The sequence below is a fragment of the Anopheles moucheti genome, chromosome 2, assembly GCF_943734755.1.
Source record: "Anopheles moucheti chromosome 2, idAnoMoucSN_F20_07, whole genome shotgun sequence".
Taxonomy (NCBI): domain Eukaryota; kingdom Metazoa; phylum Arthropoda; class Insecta; order Diptera; family Culicidae; genus Anopheles; species Anopheles moucheti.
In genome coordinates, this window is record NC_069140.1 from 91,645,821 (window position 1) to 91,670,780 (window position 24,960).

Genomic DNA, 24,960 nt, shown 5'->3' on the forward strand with positions numbered 1-24,960 from the left:
GACCCAACCCCCCCTTTCTGCTTGGAAAGCGGGAAGTGGGTAAAACAGGCGGGCAATGGGAGATTTGTGTACGCTTTTTTTTTACTTCTGCATCATTTTTGCGGGTGGGGATAAGCGATACGTTCATTTGTTTGCGTGCGAGGCATGGCTGGCGCGAGGCAACAAAATAAAGAACTCGAACCATCTAAAGGCAAAGGATGAATAAATCGACACCAAACAACGAGCGTATGGGGGGGAAAAACGGCAAACCACCAGCCCGCACCCACCCGTTGGGGGCAATGAGTTATGGGGGGCTCAGCTTTGCAGTTTCTCAGCAATGTCGTTTGCGGGGCATTATGGGGTTTTTATTCGGGTGACGCTATATGGTGGGGAAATCTAATAGAAAATTTGTTAACCGATTGAACGCAATGGAATCGTATCTGGGTGGTAGATCCCGCAGAACCATTGGACATGGGGGCTTGGTGATGTGAGGTTAGAAATCAACAAAATAGAAAGTACAACAATATCTCCGGACCGATAAACGTTTTGTAATGGTTTCGATGGCAATGTGCTGTTCGTTTGGGAAAGATTTATTGACAAGACGTTCCGACTGCTGGATTTGCTTTCTTCCACATGAATGAGCACCCAGAAGCAATCCAAGCAAGCAGCGGCACCAAGGGGAAAGGTGAATTTCTCCCAAAAAAAACCATTGTGAGCGAATGACAGATCATTGTCGGTACGGTAATGACAGGTGGCACGCATCGACACGTAACGAACTCCGCACGCTATCTTTGACGGGTGCGTCTTCGGTTTCGTGAGAACGAAGGATCATACATTATGCTGCTCGCTACCATGTTTAGCGGGAGACGAGAACATTAGGGAGTTACAATAGAACCTCGTCGGCAAAAGAACCCCGTCTCGTGGCGAAGGAAAGCAGCCATAAAGAAAAAAGCGTAACATAAACACTATTTTCGGGAGGGTAAATTACGATCAACCGTGGTGCATTAGGAAGTTGTGCTATTTCTGGCTACACGGAATGCAGTTCGCATGTCGCCAAAGGTCAATGGCGAGCAAGGTTTATTTTTGGAAGAATGGAAGATACTATTTCCATTCGTTCGTTCGTGACAAGCAAAATGGTTGTGTGCTGTTGGGGGAGGTTGTCCCTTGATAGATATTACGAATAAAAGTAATATTTATCATGTTTGTCTTCAATTTAATGTTGTTTTTTTTGGGGGGGTACTATGGTTCTAGGTATATTACGTTGATTATCGTACTTGTTTAATGTATGTGAAAATACTTCACGCCGAAATGGTGACAGCTATTACAAGGAAAAAAATTATCGAAAACCCCTGCAAACTAGTTTAGCTCAATTACAATACTTTTCCAATTATGGGGCAGATCACAACATAAGTTAGAAAGCTTAAGCTTAAGCCTTTCAGCCTGAATCTGTCAAATAATCCTGGTAGCGGGTTGTATCATTCTGAACAGATTAGAACATAGCCTAATCTGGTTCAGACTAGTAAGCAAAATTCTTTTTTTGACATTTGTTGAGCAGCTGACCGAAGCTTTCATTAGGAAAATAATCTAATCCTATTTCCTAGGCTTAATTTGGCTTGTAATTTGTAGAGGGCACTGAAGGCAGATAAGCCTGTAAACGTCAAAACGCTTACAAAAAAACTGGCTTACAGTATGATTCCGGCCAATGTTTATTTGGTTTTGTTATAAAATTTGCTGAATGCTTGTTGCAACGCAACGTTGTTTTCAATTTCGTTTCACCACCGTGGACGCGTTTCTTAACACCAATTTTGACAAGTTTCTTAACCAATTTTATTTTCTACTTCAAACTTAACGTCTTTCGCGGAACACTTTCTTAGACCGTTGTCTACAACAATGCTAATCATTCAACGAGTTCTTATGATCACGATTTCTACCAGATCTAGTATTATACGGTTGTTTATTTGCAGCACGAAAGTTAGAGTCATTTCTAGAGTAGACTTTGAAGATGAAGTAGAATATGGAAGTAGAGACGGGCAATATTTTTAAATATATACCTCTGGTTTAAGTTGAAAATAATTGGATCTATGGAGATTCAATTGAATGATTTTAAGTCATTTCAGAAAGCTTTAGTTATATGTGAGTTGAGTAATGTTCACCTGGAAGCAAGATCATCTTGCAAAATATTGAGTAAAGTGAAAGAGTTTTCTCAAGTATCTCAACTTGAAAAGAATTTAAAAATGAAACCATCTATAAATGAATGAATAATTCATAATCTGGACATTATTTAAGACCTCAAACAATCTTGCTATATATTATTTAGCATAAAAGATATAACTTAAACTTTTTGTTATAAATTTATTATTTGCAATTTAAAGTTTTCCAATAGAAATTTAAAAATAAGTTTTTGTTAACGAATCATTTAGAATAAAAAATAAAACAAAATTCTCCATACCAGCTTGCAACAGAGTGCTACTAACTTTCGTGTAAATATGTTTTTTCTTTTCCCTTTTTCTATTGCCCTCACCGTCACTCACCATGCGCCTCCATTTGTGTGCAATAGGAAAAAAAAGCAACACACATTTTTAGCCTACTTTTTTGTTCGATGATTTGATTCCCGATAGCATGTTTCGGGTTGTACGTTACGCTGTTCATTTGTGTTTTCACGCTGTGCTGTGGCCCGGGTGTTGCGGTTCATAAATAATCATCTAGTTCGGTGTTTGATTCAGTGTGCCCGATGCCGAGACGCGGTTTTCGAGGTCGCCATTGTTTGTGTTGTTTGGTTTCAGTTTGTACGGCGCGACATGTTGAACGGATAATGTGTGTGTATGTGCGTGTGTTTGTGTGCCTTTTCCGCTCCTCGTCACAGTAGAGAGTTATGTTTATCGATTGCATATAGAAGAGCGATGGATTACTTTTTGGTTTCTTTTTGAACAATAATAAATATTGAAATTAAAAATTGACTTGTGAAATTTTCTATTTTAGTAATATGGTAAAAGTTATAAGAAATTAATATTGCACGAAAATTTATCCGAGTGACACAAAACCGAAGGCAAATACTCAATCTCATGCTTAGTCATTACGCTTCATTTGGAACAACAAACTGTGCTTTTCCCGAACACGTGGTGTGTCGGTAAAGTAATGGAATACTTTCCCGTAATATTTTCATCTCCCGTCACTCTCGTGTTGCTCGCTTGTTTGCCACGAAAAATTCGACCGATCAATCGCTGTTCCTTCGATCGCTCCTCACAAACAGTGCGAACCCCGTGTGCGCGCTATTATCTCAAAGTTTGCGCGAGCAAACGAAGGCAAAAACGCACCCCGAACACACAAACATTTTCCCAATCGGAACACAGTAGTCGAGCAGTTTGGTGCCGCTTGGCAAAGGCAATACGGTTACGGTTACGGAATGTTGCTGACGGCATAAAGTTGATAAAACAAAACAAAGCCAGAAAAACTTTCCCCCGAAACGAAGCGAGTTGCGTGAGCTTTGCAGGAAGGAAGCAAAAAAAACCCACATCATTTGCATTTGCCGCGCTATTGGAGCGGTTTTTTGTTATTGTTTTTGTTTATTTTCGCATTCACTGTGAGCATATGCCAAGGTCATGGCTGGTGATGTGTGTGTTTCCCACCTTACCGTACTCCTCCAGCTCCATTCCTCCCCAGATGCACGACGGCAATAAATCAGTGGACATGGCGAAACGGTTCCAGACCAGATGGTGCGTGAATTCGGTTCTGTGAACGTGCCCGCAGCATGTGCTCGGTGTGCGCGTTTGTTTTTCACCGCGTGACCTTGGGTTATGATTTCTTCTTTGTTCCAAATGATTTTCCCCAGTGACACAGTGATCGCCAATAGCGCCCGCTCGGGGGAAAGGGGATCTTGTTTTTGGTGCGCAAAAATGGTGATGCTAACAAGAAGCAAACAAGACGCAGACACAAAATGGAAGCCAGCAATGGCGAATATTAATCACTCCCACGAGTGACGAAAGAGCATCATGTTTCCGAATGCGTTGTGAAGGAATAATAATTGAGCCGCGGTTTGGGGCCGCATCATGTTACCGGCGGCATCATGATCCCACTGTCAATGGGGAAGCTTTGTGCGGTGGCCAACATTCCATCCATCCGTTGATGCTACACCGTGGTGCGTCTCTTTTGATGTGTTTCTTCCGCGTTTATCCCACTTTGCCGTGGCCCACATTCGGGTGGCGAATAAGTTACGGTTGCGGAAAAGAAGCGAAGAAATCCTAGATCAAATCCACCCAAAATGATTTATTGACAACCCACCTCCCACCCCCCCCATGGAACTCCCGGGGTACGTGACGAGGGCGGAAAGGCGCAAAAAAAATAGCGATCGACGCCACAAAACCCCACGGCAGCCACGGGGATTTAATCTGTTTACAGCGGCATATCGTTTCATGCTGTTTTATTTATACAGCTCACTGACAGCATTAGGGAACACACCCGCAGCAGCAGATGCAGATGTTTGGAAGAAGCCGAAAGGCATTCTGACGGAAGGGAGAATAAGCGAGCAGCGAAAAAAAAAAATATCTACATATAACAGCCGCAGGATGGATGGAAACCCGACGAAAGATCAAGAGCGCCTTGAGCCCTCATTTGCATACGGCCAATTACCGAAAAATGACGAACCCGGTGAAGCCCGGTTGATGCGGGCGGGTGGAACAGGTTTTTATGGTGGTGTTTCGCATGGAAACCGAATGGGAAGCGAGGTATCTCCGTAATTCGTTCGGGGAGATCGACGCGTCGAGCGATAATACTACTGCCGGGGGTTGGCCTGCTTCCCAAAATGAAGTGCGATGATAAATTTTGATTGCATCTTTGATCAATGGAAATCCATCGCGGGGGTGGGACGTGTCGGAAGGTTCGTTGGAAGACGTCCAACGCCGAAAGTGGTCGGGCCGTTTTGTCGAGGTAAATTGTTTAGTGAGCTTATGGGGCCGGGATGATGGAAAAAGGATTGAGAGATAAATATATTAAATGGATAATTTATGTAAAGCAGAAAGTAAAGTAGTCCAGCGAGTAATAAAGATGTGAAAAATACACACACAAACACACAAGGCTTAAGATGTTCCAAGCAAAGATTCAGGAAGAGCAGCGAAGTAGTTTAGGTTGCAGCTTAAGGTAGCGATTTCCGGTGGTTAATTTTAGAACTTATTTTAATTTGCAACTGAGCTGATGATTTGTTGAAATATTAAATATGAACACAATATGATAATAGTTATAAAGAAAAACATAAGAGTAACTAAAAATTGAATACGAAGGAACACTTTTGATGTTTGAAATACAATTAATGATAAAACACTAAAAAGTTGCATCAAGTCAACTTAAAAAAAATATATAAAACGCTACTCAATAACATTAAGATGATTATTAAAAGACAGATATTCACTCAGAACTTAGAAGTTTCACTTGGCGCCCGCAAAACTTTACCTAAATGCTCGAAAAATATCATTTTTATTATGTCATGGAAGTAAAACTATTTCTCTTATTAAATTGAGAATATTCTTAAAAGAAAGTATACCCCTTTAAGAGTGTGTAATCATTATAATAGTTTAAAACACGGATTAGTTAATGAGAGTTTTAATAAAATGTATTTGCGGTACCTAGTGGGAATCTCCGAAGTCTATCGAAGATAATGCCCTACAAAACTATAGCATGTTTGAAGACGGAAGAGTCCTGTGGTTAACTATTTTTAATGTAATTATTAAGGACTTATTAATGCTAATTTTTGAAGCTAATTGTTCAATAAATTGATATTATTCCGCTCAGACAAATAAAGATCACATTAAATGAGCATGGGACTTTGCCTTAAGATCTTTAATTTTAAATTCTGCAGACCTCCTTGTTAAAACTTGTTAGCTAACTAAGACTATCTAAGAATAACTAGACAAAATAGAAACATAAATCTATTTATGCTTGAAAATATTATTTTAATAAGTATCATCGTTTTTCCAAATATTACATTTTTCCAAGCATTTATATATTAATGAAATAGGATGTAGTTCGAAATGTTGCAGAAATTACACTAAAAGAGTAAAAATAGAAACCACGGCTTTTCTCTCACAACAATGTGCAGCGCATTTTCGGGTAGTTTCGTGCTGTCGGTTAAAGGAACGCAAACAATAATCAAATATAAATTTTCCCTCCAGGCCAATCGAATGTAAACGAATCCTTTCGCTTTTATACGCAGCTGGGCGAGGTGGGAAATGCAAGAACAACACACATCTTCGTTTGTTGCGTATCGTAACGTCCAGCTTGCGAATGTTTGATGGTGACGTCAAACGGACCGAATGTTAAAGGAATTTCATTCAGCTTTCATCCGGTGTAAGCCAAAGATCCGGTGCGTGTGGCTAGGGGATGGGTGAACCGCCGGGTCCATTTGATCAACTTTTTGCGTTCCTGCGCTCGTTTGCAGTAGTTACTACATTTCCCCAACGATCCTACACCGCCTGCTGAGGGAGATGGGGGAGCTACACCCTTTTCCAACTCCTCTCACATCCCCAAACGCGGTTGCGGGTGGTGTGCTCGTGGGAAAATGACTATTGAAATTTTAATGCGTTTGGTTGCGCGCGGTGGTTCGCGTTTGTTTTAAAAATAAATCCTTTTCCCCCTCACTGGCCACTGGCCACTCATCCCCTCCTACTGGTTGGGGAGTTGTTTTAGCGTCCTCCCTAGATGCAGATGCCACAAAGCGGAGGTGATTTTAGAATGAGGCAAACGCAAAGGAAAACTCTAAACCCTCTCCACGGTGATGTCATGAGGAAAATTGTGTTCCCACTTTCTGACGTCACGGATGTGGAGCTATTAGCGGGTGGTTCAACTTCAACGCCATTTACCAGCCCGACCGACCAGCTGATTCCAACTGTTCGCCATGTGATGCTCGGACTCGAGATCGGGAAACGGTGGTAGAGGGTTTAATGGGTAGCAAATCAAAACAACCGCGTCAGGCCGCTCGTACATGTTGCGCGAACAGATTCCCGCAGATGCTCACGTAAGGGTGTCACGGTTGGTTTGTCACGGGGTGTAAACAAGCAAATCGGGCGGCAGATCTTTCTCATCTTGCCATGCACGCCGATCAGCTGGCTGCGAGGTGCTCTCTCTGCAGGGTTAATGCAGCCAATGCAGTGTTTTGATGCAGATCATCTTATTCCCATCTTGATTAAATGCGCTCTTCTGATGCGTGATCGTTTGTTTGTTTGTGATCGCATTTAAAAATAGTTCTGCAAGAATGTTCTTACAAAACAATAACTGCAATCATACATGGGGTTTTTTTGTCTTTTCGCACCCTCTGATGGCACACACATGTCAGCAAATAGTCGTTAAATGGTTCATTTAAAAACTGTGCAACAATCGTAATTCGCAACGTTTTAATTGTTGTTTTGTGTTGTTACTGACTTGTTTCTATTCCGTTCCGTTGCCAAACCGAGGCAATCTCGCCGTCAGTGCGTGATGTGCGCCTCGCTTTGGCAGTACACGAAAAAAAAGGAGAGAACATCGTCCGACGATTGCCGATTCCATTCCTTCCGGAATGTCAAGTGGAATGCTCACCATCGTCTAGACCGCGCGCGTGCTGGAATCGATCTTGCGTGAGCTGCGTGCCGCGTAGCCTCACCCCCCGTAGCACGTGATCAAACCAACGGGATCCACTCTTCCCCGTGGTGGCAGTGTGGTGGGTAAATGTTTATTTTCAAACCTCATTTCTGACAAGTTGGTAGCGATTGCATCAAGCGCCGTCTCGCGCGGTTTGTGGGGGGACTAGTCATTCTTTTAATTTCTTCTTTCGGGGAGTGTTGTTTCGATAAACTAATTGCATCTTGAATTATCTGTCCGTCAGACAGACGTTCGCCGTAGCGCCTGTTGTTTGTCGAGTTTCCGAGTCCGGAATGTGGAATGTGAAAAATGTTGCCAATCGTAGCCATTTCTCATATAGGCGCTGCCGGGCGCTTTACCAGAAGGAGCAGCAGTGGAAATGTGCCGTGGGATGACTTTTGGGCGATCTATTTTTGTGTCGAGACCGAGCCCGGTGTGTGTGTCATTGACATGGGGGGATTATTTATTCATGGGAAAGTGAACCAAATCCAAATCCAACAACGAGAAAATCGTTATTGCTACGCAACAAGATCGCTTTTACTTTACCTTTGCACGCGAAAAAACGGAAGATGAAGTATGAAAACGCTTACCTGCGAAGGAGAGTAAAGAAAAAAGAACATTACAATAAATTGTTAGATACAATAAAGATACATTTACATGCGTCATCATCAGCATCATCATCAGCGCAAATTAAAATAAATTAGCCGGCAGTTGCAGTGCCGCATCCCTCTTCCCCCACGGTTCCGCGGTCCGTGAGAAATAATCGGATAATTATCCGAAAATCGTTGGATGCCAACGGGCGGGCCAGTGCAAAAACAAACAAACATAATGCCTCTTTGCGCCCACGGGTTAGCGAAAGATAATTATTGTTTCTGTCACTCCGGTCATCAGGCCCAGAGAGAGCGAATAAAAAAAAAACCCGGGCCAAAAGTCAACGTGACCCTTGATGCCGGAATGATGTCCCGTTCGGTAACTTCATTTGTCATTCGGGGAAAGCCCAGGCAGCCCAGGCAGCCAGATCGCCAGATCAGTTTCCACTCGGTGGGACTGGTTTTAACGAGTTGGATTTTTCCTTATTGCCCATTTGCTTGGCCCCGCGCGCTCGAGTGCCTTCGCGGAAGGTATCGTTTAATTTTAATTTCATCAAGGGTTTATATGTGGGGCAGCGTTTTTTTTTGCTGTTGTGCGAGCAATTTAAATAAATGACATGTAACTACCAAGAATTTCGAATGAAGGGGAATTTTTATTTGGAATTTTATTTTCAATAAAAAATTGTATCATTTTTATTTGGAAATGGAAAATGCAATTGGAAATTTTAATTCGAGACCCACTTGTTACACATCACAGAAAAGGAGTCTATTAACCTTAGAACTACCGTGGTAAACATATTGACTAGTCCAGTAGGAGTAAATTAATTTTTGAAGTTAATCAACTCCAGAAAAATAGCTAAAATCAACTCCAGAAAAATAGCTTGAAGTTAATCAACTCAAAAAAAAAAATTTTGCTTTAATAAACAGAGGCCTTTCTTTACAGGATTCTTTAAACTTCAGTTCAAGAATGGCAATTCTGCTGTTTTTCAGCTACTACTTCGGTCACTACACCAGGTAGAGTGTGAAGCTTCTGACGCGAATTTACTGATTGGCCACATTGTCAGAACATCGCATTGTTGAGCTAAAACAAAATGGAAAATTTCCTTTTTTATTATCAATTAATATTCTGTCATAGTACGTAGGAATGTTTTCATAAAATTAAGAAATGAAATAATTGAAAACGTTTGTTTAAAGTTAAGATGACCGAAAACTGTGATCTTGGAAATGTTTTAAACTTCGGATAAAGTATACGATCAACCTGACACATTGATCAAATTGTTCTTTGGAAATTTTTGAACAATAAAAAATATTGCCAGTTTAATTTTAAGATTATGATAGTTCTAGAATCTAAATTATCAATTCTAGATTATTCAGATTATTTAATAAAAGACATATGTCCTCCAGAAACATTTTCTAAACAAAATGTATTGTTCTTTAATAACCTCGGAGAAAAAAAACTAAAATACAATTATTTTGTTAACCTTAAAACGTTTCAAAACTCGTAACCTTAAACAACAACTGTTCATCTCACTTAAAGTAGGTTAAGTTCCCTCACACACCTCACGCCTATATCCCCCGGCCTGTCTAAACAAAAGCAGCGTTTTAAAAAAGAAACACCCGCCCTTGCCCACTCGCACCGCGATTTGCATTCGTGGGTTCATCTGCGCCTAAAGGCCTAAAGTGTGTTATAATAATAAAACCAAAAACGGCAACATCCAGCGGTCATTCAACTGCGCACGAATCATAAAAAGAAATTTGCATCTTTTCGCATATCTCGAGCCCCATCGAGCCGGTGAAACGTCGTATAACGTGTCGGCTTTGGGGTTTTTTTTTCTTTATTAGAAAGGAGTGTTTGTCTCTGTCTCTCAGTCCCAGCCCGAGTCCCGTCGCCGGTCTAGACCGGTGCGGTTTTAACTTCATATCGCTGAAACCTGATCAGCGGATGTGGAATATTCCCGCTACGACGCCAGTGATGTTTCAAAACTGAACCACAACTATCAAAACAAACCAACTGTCACCGACCTGTCAGTCGCGCACGATGAGTCAATGGCGCCGGCCCTGTTTGCGAGGAAACGATTTAGAAAACCACACACACACACTTGGAATGCAAATGCAAGCAACAACAATAAAACAAAATCATTCGACAATGAAAAGAGCATTTGAGACAACATTCTAAAAAGGTCCCCAACAAATCAAATTGTGGTACCTTGCCTTCTGCAGCTGGGTGGAGGATTGTTTATCCTCCAGCTGTCACATTAGCAAAGCGGGGAAGAATGACGAAAGATGGTTGAGGTGGAGAAGGAGGAGGAGGAGGTTTGGTGCCGAGGTGCTGGAATATCGCACAACCAATCCGTGCCATCATCGATCGATGAGCAGTGTCTAGCGCCATTACGAGGGACGCGTGTTGTATTTGTTGAAAAAGGCAATAAAAATAAACGCTTTACGAGCGTGCTTCATCAACGCCCGAGGCCGGGGGGCATGATTTAGTCATATCGGAACGGGCACGGCACGGCCGTAAGCGACGAATATTGATGATATCGGAATAACTCAATCAAAAATATTGAACACACACATTCAATAGTGTGGAAAGTGTGTCAGGCGGAAAAGTTGCATTTTGATCGCAGCAACCCAATGTCGCGTAACCTTCGATGGTGGCTAGATGTTTGTGTTGAATTCTAAATTAGGCTGAATATGGTACAATTGAAATTGCACATTAAGCGTCACAACATTTCTATTCCCCCGTTTTCGGGTTGAATTGTTAAGACCTTCGTAAATGGGGGGTGTGTGATGGTGAATGAATGAACACACCACAGTTTATCACCACTCGATTGCGAGAGAGCCGATTGCATCTTGCCGAATGACTTCCCAAGCAGAATGCGATGCGAGACTGAAGTGTTGGAATTATTGTGTCAAACTTTGGACATCCGCAACAAACCAAACAATTGCAATTGATTAATTAATGCGTACTACTTGTGCAACATCTTACAGCAAACGTACGAGACGTCGCGTACGGTATCTTGTCAAACTGACAACAGGCGCGCATAAAACAGCGTGTCTGTCTGTGCCCCCTCTCCCGACGTGAGAGGTGCAAAAATGTGAAGAATTTCTATGGCAAATATTTGTCACCAAAGTTTTGCGAACATGCCCCAAACACGCCGTGTTAGCGAGGGTTCCCAAAAAATGGGAAAAGGTGGCACCGGGCGGACGGGTTTAGGTCAACAACAAGTCTAAAGTGTTACGATAAAACAGCGTTAGTCCGTCTACCTGTTGGATGATGATGCGGCTCCTCGGTAGACATCCACCAGTGAGGAGCCAGGGTCGGAAAGCCCAAATTGCGTGTGTATCACCTCGTGTATGTCTCGCTGGCCGTTTTTATCGTGTTATTGTTTTGACAGCTGTGATAACGCACTCTTCCCGAGCGGCAATCACACTGTTGATTTTGAAGGTGTTCTCCATCTCTTGCCCAATGAGTGTAGAAGATGGCGCGTTTTGGGGGACATCTACCCGGAGGCTCGATCGTCGAAGTCATCAACCGAACATGTCACTCTGTGTTTTGTTTTGTTTTGGACGGCGCAGTTGTCTGGGACAATCGATCGGAGAGACATGTTGGCGTTGGTGTGTGGTTGTCGTACAACAATCAGATTTCCGATGTCAGACTGCGCAGTTCGTGGTCTAATAACTGGTGATACTATCTGCAACTCCGATGAATGGGGTCATTGGAGCAGGGCCTCTCGGTTGGGCTTCGACAACCACAAAAACCCACAACCGAATGGCACCGCAAGTTTCAAGAGCAAGATGTCTGCCCATTAAAGAAACCCTCGCAATGCAAATGACTACATTATGCAACCCGATTACTCCGTCAGCACGTCAGAATCAATCCGTATCGATATCTCGATGGTTCCACACACCCCCGATCGATTAACACATCCTCACCGCCCCAATCAACACAACGGCAACAATTTTGGTGCAAAAATCACATGCGGCGCCGGCCTGTGTGTTTGGTGATTTATATTTAAAACCTCACAATGTGCAACAGCCATAAACGGCTTTCGCAGGCAGTAATAACGCGGAGACACACACAACACACAACGGGGCACGATTGAGCGCGAGATTATATTGGTGGTGCAATAAAACGTCCACACCTTCCAGCGTGAAGGCAAACACGTGTTCCAGGGTGGGTAGGTGAAGGAATCTGGCCACAAACTTTTTTGGCCCAAAAGATTTCCAACCGGCCGTAATTCGATCCACACACGGTGGAGGAACGACCGTTTTATGCGTTCGTATGGGAGACTTTGGGGTGTGTTTCTGCGGAGAGTACACAGTGGCATTGCCAATTTCCTGACACTGACATTCCAAAAATGGGTGGTTGTGATGGGAGGCAATGGTAATAATATAACGAGCAAGTGCATGTGGTGACGGTTTTGTGCTGAGTTTGCGCTCGGTGGCAACAAGCGCAAGTACGTACCCGCTGCCAAGTCGTGAAACGCGGTGGACTGTGGGTATTTCTACAGATGTTCACCATAATTCTTGAACTTTCTTCCTTCGCTTCTTCGTGTTTTGCAAAGCGAAACTAACACGACTGGCGTTCGTGTACTTGGAAATCTCTCTCAAGATGACCCCGTTGTAATATGGCTTCATTTACGATGCATTCGGCGAGTGTGTGTGCGTCAGCGTCAGCTGATTCCACCTTGCATGCATTCTCCAGTGATCGTTGAGAAGTGGTTGACTATTGCTTCGAATTCCCGGTGTTTCCCCGAACGGGGGAACGGGGCAGGCCACGGTGTTATACAATTTAATTACGCTCTAATTAACGTCTCTCTGCTGCTGTTCGTTAGTCTGCCGACCGGTTTCGTTCGGTAGGACAAGAGCTGTGCTGTGTACGAAGCAAACAACAAGCTAGAACTTACCGAGCGTTACAACAACACCCATCAATGTGCCCGGATGGCGTGAGAATTACACTTCGATGGCATAACTGAAACACATCGATTGAGTGTTGTTTCATTACTCTTGACGGGATGGGTATTCAGGGAAAGTTAATTATATTTAAAACGAGTTATTGATGGTGCAAACTTGTGGGAAGATGGCGGGTATCATGCAGATAATGACTTCATCATAATCACTGAAACAAAATGACTGTTTTGTATTCTGTTTTAGAATTTGGCAGTGCTTTTTGATTGATTAAATTGATAAATTAACTCATCACGGCCAATGTGATCGCATGGTCGTGTGACAAAGTGTAAAGTCTAACACACCGAAAGACCGGGGTTCAAATCTCACTTGGAATTATTTTCCCAAGGTGGTGGTGATCGTCATCAAAATGTGCAACAAATAAATTTTAACTCTGAAAAACATTAATGAAATCGTTTTTGATATCATTACTTCATAATCTAAGTAGTCTTGTTTTTCCCGGGGTGCATCAACGTGATTATCAACAACACTTAGTTGGGTGTGAGAGAGAGAGGGCTCTCTGAATGCTTCCAACTTACGATGTGTGTGAGAATATACGATCGATTAACAGCAAGTGCCTAATAGGACGCAAAATAGACGTAACGTAACCGAACACCAACAACCACCACCGTTGCCCCAAAGACGTGTGTAGTAAGTTGGTAGGGTAGAGCAACCGTGCTTGCATACACAAGGGGTTGGTGTCGTGCGGCAGCAAGAATAGTTGCAGCTTGTTTGCACGAAGCTTGACGACTTGTTAATTGGCTGTTTCGTTTCAATTTCAGCCACAAACGGTTTGCTATTTTTCCGTTGCGGATGTTTTTTTCCTTCTTTCTTGCTTCTTCTGCATATAGTTTTGATGATGTTTGAGGGCAAAAAAGAAAAAAAAAATGGCACCAACGCAGTAGGCCCTGGAGCGTTGCCCGCTGAGATACGATGAGGTTGGTGGGTACGTTTGAAGAAATGATTTATTAGCCCCCCCTCGGTATATTAGCGTCAAACGGTCGTCAACGGTGCGACGACAACAGCCCGGTACCGTTTGATGGTATGGAACCCTTGGGCGGTTAAGGGTTGCTTTTTTTTTGCTTGGCAAAGGGCCAACGATTTAACGCAAATGTAGCTCATTGTAGGCGGTTTGCGGGAAATGGTCTGGGTGCTGCTCAAGGTGTGTGTGTTTGAAGGAAGATGCACTTGGAATGTAATTTTGTTTGAATTTCCTTTCACCACCACTTGAAACCATTAGTGTCAGTGTGAGCAGAGACATCTGATCTGTTGAAAGTACGAACGTTCGTTGGCATGAATTATAGCTCACGTTCCGTTAGTGTTAATTTCACTAGGATTTTTTTTATGTAAAAATTAAATAAACTTACGTTCCATTTCCTTATATGCATGTGTGTGTGGAAATAATGATCGTTACATACCCGGGGCATAAATATTATTTCGTAATTAAAACAAAACTTATGCTGATGCAAAACAATCCATCATGTTTACTCAACTCAACTCAGCACTATTGTAATCCGAGGTGCTTTGTCAGCTTGCTTCTAATTTGCGACGATTCCTACCAGTACTTTTATTTCGCCAGAATGAGGACCATAAGGCGAAGGGCGCGATTTTCGCACATCTCCACAGCGGCATGGTCCAGTTGCCAGAACTAACGAGCGAAATTGTGTGTTTTTTCTCACGGCGCTTAGTTATCACACTCGGTTGTGCAGTGTACCAGTACAGCACGGTCTCCCAAAGGTGCAAATGCACCATTAATCTCTTCTTTGTCCATTTTGTCGGTTTAATTATGCTTCTTGTGGCGAAGGTGAAAAAATGTGCTTTTCTTTCGCGCCTAACCGGTGGGAACCGGTGTGCCCGCCCGCCCGACGTACATTTTGTTCAGGCGCGATCAGGTTTTAAAAAGAGTAAATATTCTTTCTTCTAAAGCTGTGGCAGGAATCACACCCGGTGGAAATGTTTAATGTTCCCTAAATGAACAGTGCATTTATTCACCTGCATTAAATGGAATTATATCAACACGGTTGGGGTGATGTATTGTGTGTTTGGCTTGGAAGTTCCTGTTAAGTTTCAAAGAATAAAAAAGGGCTGCACCAAGAGCGCCGCACTATTGCAGTTTTGGGTTGCTGTTTTATGAAGATGGTAGAACGATTTACCTTCAGGATTTTTTGCCTTCTTCTCAAGAGAACGGCACAACCGAAAGCACCACACAGCAATGCAACATAGAGCATTTAAAAACAAAACCGAAATAATCCCCAAAAACGGACCAAAGCCATTCCCGTGGAGTGCAACAAAGTACACACAGCCGGGGTTGAAAATTAAATGCCTCTCCGGAGCAAAACGGTGTAATTAGTTTTACTCCCGGTGTCCGCAACATTAAACGCAACCTTCCCCCCCCCGGCTCGGTTTCGTTCCGGAGTACGAACACAGCCGTAAAAGCGAACAGGAATTTGCTGTTTTTGCCCACCAATGCACAGCACAACATCTTGCAGATTCCATTTCTCCGGCACAACTCGGTTCCACCATATCGCGCTCAGCGGTCAACACCGAAATGGCAACAAAATTTTGACCCGCATTCGTCTTACCTTCGGTCCTCGAACGCGCCGCCGTATCGTTTGCTTTTGCTTTTTTTCTTTATTTGGGGAGAAGTTTTTTTTTTTGTAAATGCTAGTTTTTCCTTAAAGCACCTCAGCGCACTCCTTCAGGGAAACGGTGACGCGGTGGTGGTGTGCGATCTCGCGATCATTAAAATGCAATTAATTTGATTCGCTTTCGCCCACTTTTGCGCCGCTGGGCCACCGCGCGCGGACGGGACACGTTTTGCTGCCCCATTCCTGATTTAATTTCCGTTTCGGTGCGGTCGATTTAACATGAAAACATGCGAAAAAAAGTGCACCGGCGTGGATCTCGGGGTTTGTGGCAAGGGGCAGTAGTCGGGAAGAACTCTTGGCGATAATCTTGGTTTCTCTCTCTCGAGGGTGAATGGATCGTTTGCTTATGGGTTTTAAATAGACAGCAAGATGTGAAAGTTTGATCAGGAGTGGAATTAACATTTATTGACCAATAAAAATAATTTCCACATTTAAATGAGTTTACATTTCGTTGGTCAGGGGTTTAGAGGTTTTGGGGTTTTTATGGTAGATAATACATAATTTTAAATAAATAATTTTGCATTATATTAATATTATAAATAAATATATTTTAAAATAATTAAATAATTCCTCATATTTTTAAATAATTCGCAGTCAACTTTCTAAACATATAACACGAAATGATATTTTTAGTTTGAAGTTGTATCCATTCTTCCTGGAATATTACTCCATCCAGGGTTTTTCAAGTTCACATCTACCTCAATATTTTCCAGTAGAAATTGAAAAGATTTCAGAAATAGTGAAAATTTTACCACTTGATTCTGAATATTATGTATTTCAATAGAAGATATATTTACCATGTTTCACAGACTTTTCGTATTCTAATGAGACTCGCCCCGCAAAATAGAAAACTTTCCAAGTCCAAGTGGAATATGTAGTGATGAATGTGGAGATTCTTGTACTTTTCAGAACTATTGACAATTGAAATTGATTCTAATCAATCTGAATGACTGATCACAACAAAAACTGTTTCTACCAACATATCCACCATGTCAGAAAGCGTTATTAATGTGTGGGTTGAGAAAGGTTTCCACATTATATAAATATTCAATTTAACATTTTAATTTTTCTCTTTTCTTTTGTGTTGAATAAAGTTTAAATAAGAACAAGTGCTGATTATAAATTAAACAGTTTTTCTTAATATAATGGAACAATTAGGATTTGAATGTATTTTTTCTAAATACAGATCTTTACAGATAAATTACAGAGATAACAATAATAGTACACACACAATTGAAATGCGAACATGAAAAAAACAGCACACTACGAGACAATCATTAAAAAAACACACATCATACCGATCCGTTGCTATGGGAGCCATACAAGCGCACGTTACCATGCGTTACCGGATGACACGATGAGGTGCTCTGCGATACGGAAGAGCTTTGCTGAAAGTGTTGAAAACAGTCGAAAAACTTCCACCCCAGCAGCACTCTGACGGCCACACCACACCTCACCGCACCAGCACCAGCGAAAAGGAAATCTAATCGTCCCGTACCAGGATCGTGTTCCAAATGGGCAAGTTACTAGCCGGCTAACTTCCATCAACACAGCAAATGCTGGATGCTTCTTCGAATTTTTGCCACCGGGTTCGGTGTCCGTTCCGAATGGGGGAGAAAGCAAACTCAACACCCGGGCACTCACCAACGCTAACGAGTGCCATTATCACAGCAGCCCTGGAAATATTCCTCTGCAGGATCGTCCCACTTGTGTGTAGCATTTGGACGGCGTTTACTATTTCCTAACCTTTCTTCTTCATTTCTGTTGCATACGAGTGTGTGTGTTTTCTCCCAGGTCATGTCATGCTTGGACGTAAAAATCAATTTCTATCCTGATGGGAGCTTTTCATCACCCATCAGCAACGGTTTCCGGGCTGCCACGGACACACGCTTGAAGGATAGATCGTACCAGGGGAGCAACCCGAACGAGGCAACGTTTGAAAGCTTGAATCCTTCACCATGACAGCGACTCGTACACTCGTTTGCACGGTGGGAGTTTGATTACCGATCAGGAAGTTTTTGGAGAAGTATAACCAAGTGTGTAGCAGTACTCTGAATGAGTCGATCGACAGCACACCCGTGTACCGAACGTGCGTTCTTGTGGTCAATTTATCGCTCGGGTTTTTGTTTTTTTTTGGTGAGCGATTTTGATTGATACAGGTAAACCTGGCCACCATTCGGAGCAACGTTTCATGCATTTCGAGTTTTGCCATCTTTTCCTAGCGCATGGCATGGGAACCCCGTCAATCAATCATATGCCCAGTGGTCATTCCCGCCTGCTTGTCCAGCTGAATTGGTTGTTGTGCGGTGCTTTAATGAGCTTGTTGCCAACTGCTGTTTCGCTGTGACAGCAGCACGGTGGAATGGATCTCTCGAAGTACGGTGCATTCTCCGAGTTTGAAGGTAGGCGGGGGCGCTGGGCAAGGTGTAATTTATTAAGATAATAATTGGCATAATTTGGCTTCCTTTACAGACAAACGAAAAAATGAAAAATGATCATCGCGTACGATTGAGCATATCGATGCAGAAATGAATGGGAACCAGAGCGGCGCCATTCCAGCTATTCGAGCCAGCTAATCAGATCTTGGTGGCCGAGCGTATTGGAAGGAATGAATAGTTAATCCCTTCTTTGAATCAACCGAAACAGCCGCTGGACACGCAGTTGAGGCTAATTTTTCGATCAAATCGCTCTGTCTGTTTAAAATATAAAAAAGCGAACGAAAAGGGAATTCTTTGCACGAAGGGCAACCGAGTTTTGATTGACAGGGTCCCTTCGGACAACGGCTGAAGGACGAAGAACTGGTGGCATCGGGGACGGGTGTTTGGTTGGTTTCACGACCACGGCGAAGAAGACGGCTCATTTCACTTCACGCTCTGCTCTGCTCGAACCTGTCAGATTAGCGCTGACTCGCAATGTAAACACACGAACCTGGTCGATTCTTGGCCAAAACCGTTCCCACGGCCGCCTTTCGGTTTTCCCGTTCCCAAAAGCCCAAGCAAGCACAGCACACAGCTGTCAGAATTATTTACTCGGTTAATTAGGCACTTTTTGCTCTTTGTGGGGCGCGCGCGTTTTGCTCAACCGTAGGCGCTCACTTGTGGAGCTGTGTGGCAAAAAGTTTGGAAGTATCTGACATTTGCTTGTCTGATTTGAAAAAGGGGGAGAGCATTGCTATTGGAGAACGATCGATTAAAAAGGGGACGGTATTTCGGTGTCTGATTTGTTGGTGAAGTAACTAAACCGTCTTTTGTTGAAGTTACACTTTGGAGGGTTTTGGAGTTTTGTCGTCTAAAACCTGTTCGGAATAGCTGGATATACCGGGGAGGGCATCCAGCAAAGTGGGCTCCAGTCTTCTGAGACTGGCGGCAATGAAACGTCAAAACAGCACTTTAAGCTTTAGGAAGTTCATCCGACAACCACTTATCTGTAGGCACCGCTGCACGTTGATCCAGATAGTTGCAGGGCAATCGCGTCGTTATCATCGTGCGCCGATCGTTGACGGTGCTTTCCTGAAGGTACCACCACCATATACCACGAGGATGCAAAATGAAACTATGCAAACACGCGCTCACTTCAGGCTGGCCTCGAGTCGAAGTCGGGGTTGGATTTTACAGGCAAACATCAGGCAAACGAGTGTGCAAACATCATCGGACCATTTGCGAAGGGTTTTGCGATGGAAGCCCTTTCAGCGTGTGTGAGTGTGGCGAGCTGCACCAGTTCCGGGCTTAACGGTGCGACATGGATAATAAGCTCTCAGCCCTCCTCCCCCATGTACCTACTATCAAGGTGTGTTTAAGGTTATACTATTTTGTACCAGGCGCGGTTGTCTCACCTGACACCTGACTCACCGCCATTTGCCGGAAGAAGTCTCGGAAGACGAGGGTTTGGAGTTTTACGTACAGTTACGCAGGCTAATGAGGCTCACGGTAATTTGTTCGTGTGTTTCAGCTCTTTACTCATACCCCCCGCCGGGGGGCGAATAAACATACGAGGCGAGAGTACAGGTGTTTGCCTCCTCGCAAGGCACTTCGGGCGCTATTCGAGAGCCCCCAAAAAACCAAACAAACCGCCCCAAGAGGGAAACCGATGAGACTCTGATAATTGACGCGAGACTGCTTGTTGAGGACCGATTTGTTGTGACACGCTATTGCCCCGATAAGTCGCGTATATGCGACGCGTTTTGCTTTAAATTTAAACTATTCCACCAACACGGTCCACGTCCGCGGAGTTGTTTGTTGAGTGTTGGCGATAAACGCCGCCTATTTGCTGGAGCGAAACGATCACTACTAGTTGATATTTCGGGATGCACAGCTTCCAGTGGAGACGAAGGTTGATTAAGGTGATTTGATTATGTTCAAATTGCTTCCGAAGGAAATTGTGTGGAAACAGGCAAAGGTTGTTGGGCATCTTTTGGGTATTTACTATTTATTTCCTATTTTTGGTAAATCAATTTAAAACTCAAAACAGTTTAGAAGCGATACAAACGAGTCGTGGCCAGATAAACCCATTACGATTCGTAATGTTCGCCAAGGCCTTTCATGGGGTGCCCCGCAAAGGGGGCGATTAGTTTGGCTTTATATATTCCCGCACCCACTGCGTTCCGAGCCCGAGCGTGGAAGCTTTAAATGTCACAACTTCAATTAAGGGCGCCATCCAATCGTGGACGAGATGAACCGAGAAAAAGCGCATAATCATAATCGTAAACATAAAACCGAACCCGTCAGTTTAGTACTCCTCGTCCTCCCCAGTAGTCCAGTGCAGGAAAACAATCATCACCGGGTCCGCGTTTCCTAAGGTCCACCAGCTATGACAAAAGGTTTTGTGTGTGGCCACGCAACTAAGTTGCGCGTAGGCGATGGTGCTCGGTTTTTTCATGGTCGCCAGCAGACTCGGAACACTACAGAGAAACATCATTACCCTTTTGCCCTTTTTGTCGCCCATCGCCCATAATTTTTTATTACCGATAATTAGTCACTGAAAAAAGGGGATGGCATATGAGGGGGTGGTTTGGTGCAACCCAGGGGGGGTAATGTTCAATCGAGTGGAATCGAGTGGTTCATGCTCCAGCTATGTGAATGAGGTGGTGGCGCGCTCATACGCGGAAGATGGAAGATCCGTCGAATCTGTTCGAATGCTTAACATTCCTGTGATGCGGCGGTGCGTAAGCGAAGGGCTCTCTTGATGATGGGAATAAACAAAACAAAAAAACGACACGAGGGTGTGAAAAGCGTGGACTTGATGGCGAACACGGAGGAGTGCTTCTGTATGGTTCAGAGCTATTGCTGCTGCTAACGGTAGCAAGACCGTTGGGGAATGATGGAGGGCCGAACAGCACGCTCTGCAAGCCCTTTTGAAGTGTGCCGAAGGGAGGGCCGCATGCTCGATTAGTATGCGGAAGCGAACGTTTGATGCGTTTGGTGGCGGCGGTGACACAAAAAATGGCCACATCAAAACTGGCAAAGTTTCAATCCTATGCTAATTGCGGAGGAGGACAGGAATATTAAATAAATAAAGAGCGACCCGTCCAGCCCCGATCTAGGTTAGCCGCGTGTTACGTGTTGCGCATCTTGAAGGTTGGCCAGTGCCTGATCGAGTTATAGTACGCTCGATAGCCCATTTTTGGAATAACGGCAGATTAGCTTCCGCAAAATAACGTCCACGATGTTTACAGCCTGGTTGTTCGCAATCGGACCGAAGATTGATTCTGTAGGTATAAGGGAATTTTAACGACTCTCATAAAGAATAGAGATATATCCTTTTAAAAGTGAGTAAAACATCTTATCAAGTCTTATAAATTATGAGTCAATGTAGGGATCTAGCAATGGGAAGTGTTATAAAACGTAGTAAATAACGAAGTATATGCGACCGGGTTTGAAAGCGCAATATTAAAAACGATTGTTTGACACCGAAACGTCAAATGTCAAATGTCAAACCTGGCGAGTAGAAGATGTCAGATTGGAGAGAAAGAAGCAGAGTAAGAAGAAAAAGAAGAGTTTTTGGAGTTGGATATGAGCACGTGTCTTAGTCAGTTCGCTCCAAATATCTATTCATTTTGTAACCTGATATAACTGAAAAATATACACAACGTAGGGCCAAGACATTTAAGTCTACCATTTATTTTACGTTGCATTGAAAAGGAATTTTATAGAACCAAAATCTGCCCCAGCGGCGTTATTTTACAGTTGATTTACTTTCGCCAGCGCGCAAACATTAATCTGCTAAAAGAATATAAAACACTTTCCACTTCGCATGCATTGCACATCTGTCAAATAAAAGCCTCCGGCCACAATATCCAATGGGTGCCCCTTCTGGCTGTCGCTGTAATTTATACATCGCGGCTGCTGCCGAAGCCGCCCGGCCTAGCAAACCTGAAAGCAATAATAAATCCTCCATGCAACGGGCACCGGCCGGCTATAGGAAGTGAATTGGAAAGAAAAGACACCAGCGATGAAATCCTTCGATTGGCCACGAATTGTAGCCAGCGACGCTCCGCGAAAAGGAAACGCTCCGCGACCTTGGTTGCGATCGTCGCATCGTCGTGTGTGGGGGCTAAAATTATTCACCTCACGTAATCACCGCTCAGGAAATGATAGAAATGGAGAAAGGTACCACAGAGAGACAGCAGGGCCGTAAATATAGGGGTGAGAAAAAACAAAAAGCGGCACCCGACGGCTAAGGCGCAAGCAAAACATTTGCAGAACATTTCGCTAAGATACACTTTCGGAACATTTCGGTGCGGTACGTCGATAAAACAAAAGCGAAAACGAGACGCGTCAGGTCGCGCGCGTATTGCAGGAAAAAAGCTTTGGAATTGAAATTGAAATTGGGAGTAGCGAATTGAAGTGCACCACGGCCCGTTCCGGTGTGTCCCCGTGGGAAGCGGTACATGGAGCCGTTCCGTTGATTTCATTACCCACTGCAAAAGGGGATTCGCTTTTATTTGCCAGCTTGTTAGCTAGACAAGCGAAACATGTTCTGCGTGTGAGACGAAAATAATTGAATCACGCGTCTAATCTTTTCCTGGGGATGTCTTGAGAGACAAATAAAAACAGACAACAGTTCCTGACTTGGACCACGAAATGATGATGTTGGGCAAAAATGTATCCTTTCCAAGAATCTTCTAAACCAAACATGGTTTCCGAACACTGTGGTACAAGTTGATGGCTTCGGACATGTTTTAAATATCAAAAGTATTTCTCTAAAATGTGAAACATTCGTAAGATTAATATACTTCATTATTTGAATGAATTTTGATGTCGCAATTATAGACATGATTCTGTCATACTATTGGGTGGGGTTTCGTTAAACTACCGCCATTTTGAAGAACCATTTGATGCCTACTTTGTGCTTATAAAATACATTTGTGTAGGATAGAGGATAGAGGTCGAGTAATATAGAGCAATTTGACAAGTAGCCAAACGTTCGTTACACGTGATTTGACGTTTGGACGCCCTTTTCCATTCAAATGTTTTGTGTGTAGTTGTGTTGCTTAAACGGGTCGGTCAAAGCAACAAGATTTTTATTGTTTTAGATTTGGTTGAAAATTTGTGTCGTTGTTTTTCGATTTTATTCCGGAATAAGATCTGCAGATCTTATTGCCGATTGGTGTTAGGTATGATTGGTGTTCAAGGCAGGTGAGAAGGCAGAGAATCGGATTTTGCAACGCGATTATTTGGCAACGAGTAGGTGAGGCTCTTCACATATGAGGAAGAGGATGAGGCTCATCATATCTCCCGGTTCACAGTACGGCGTGAAAGTCCGGTACCGTGTTATCAACCCTCGGTTCAGAACACTAATAGGTGATGACCACACTCCACTTTATAAAACCATCAACAGTTTGCTGTTTTAACTAAAGGCATTCAAAACGAAGGAAAGCTTTAACGACCAAGCTAATTGTGAAACTTCGCGATATAGTAAACAAGTAGGCTAGACGCAAGGAATCTTACACGGGCGATTAAACGTCAAATGAAATCCAAAATGGCGAACCTCTATCTTGGCTATTACTCGACCTCTACCTCGACCCTCATAGACCTTGGACACACACAATGAAACACGACAAGAATCTCCTCCATCTTCCACTAAATATAAACATCGCAGAAAATATTTAAAGGATATTAATTATAATGGTCTATGAAGATGAGAAAAGTAATCCTAAGAGCAACGGAAAATTATTCCAGAAAGTGAAGTTGCCATTATGAATTTTCATTTGTTATTGTTCGTCCAAACTTTTGATAAAGTCATCAGGAAGGAATTATTTTTTATGGAATTTGTGCATTCACTTATCTTAATGAAGGTCTCATTGTTTACTAAATCATAGCGCTATAATCAATTTATGTTATTTTTAGTTCCTATTCCATAAAAAGTAATGCTTTTTATGTTACACAAACGCTTTTTAATTGTACAAAAGGTTTATTATTTTGAAACACACTGTATCACGTGCTTTTTAATGTTTTATGTATTATTTTCGACCCTCCGAAAAGTAATCTCAAATGGGTTAAACAGTAATTACAAGAAATAATATCATAAAACCCATTTTTGTTTATCATCCTAATCGTAATTGAAACCCTTCTGGTTCTGGATTCGTTAAAGGACATCATTAGGCAAATGCCGAATTGATCTGCCAGCGAATGGGGCTTTACTTTGCGATACACCGTCATCGCCGGGTGGGTGAATAAACGAAACGAGTGACCGAAAAATATCAATGACAACACAATTAAAATGTTACCAAAGCAAACCAACGTGTCCCGAGAACGAGAACGGTCCCAACGGTACACCGCCGAATATACGTGACGCAGCACCAGCACACCGTAGCCGGGATTAATTGAAGATTGCTCGAGGATTGTGCGGTGCTGATTCGGTTAGGACATCCGCAAACACATACACCGAGGACACGTACGGAGGGCCTACCGGCCGAACAAGAATGAAAATGTCAGATGGAAGCAAACAAAAAAAAACACAGAAGCCCCATCGACAAACAACACAAACAAGAGTAATGAAGGTTCTTCTGTCCAGAGCGGGGAAGAGAAAAAGTGAAAATTCCCGCGATGTGTTGTCTGCCTGTTCTTGTCACAGTGTGACTGTGCAAACGGACGAAATGACATCGGGAAAAGCATCAAACCTCAGCACCGGCGCCGGGTTCTCGCTGTCGAGCTTCAATTCGTCATTGGTTGTGTGGCAAGCTAACACACAACGGG

At 43.1% G+C, this 24,960-nt stretch overlaps 1 protein-coding gene across 8 annotated transcripts in view; it reads right to left on the reverse strand.

Annotated features, from left to right (window-relative positions):
• Positions 1-24,960, reverse strand: part of LOC128298551 (cysteine-rich motor neuron 1 protein) — a 177,285-nt gene that overhangs the window by 72,630 nt on the left and 79,695 nt on the right. Inside the window, exon 7 of one of the 8 annotated variants that reach the window (XM_053034318.1) lies at positions 7,676-8,171. The exons of the other annotated variants lie outside the window; for them this stretch is intronic. The gene's annotated coding sequence lies outside the window, so the exon portion shown is untranslated. Of the gene's footprint in view, positions 1-7,675; positions 8,172-24,960 lie in introns of those variants that run through there. 8 annotated transcript variants of the gene reach the window in all.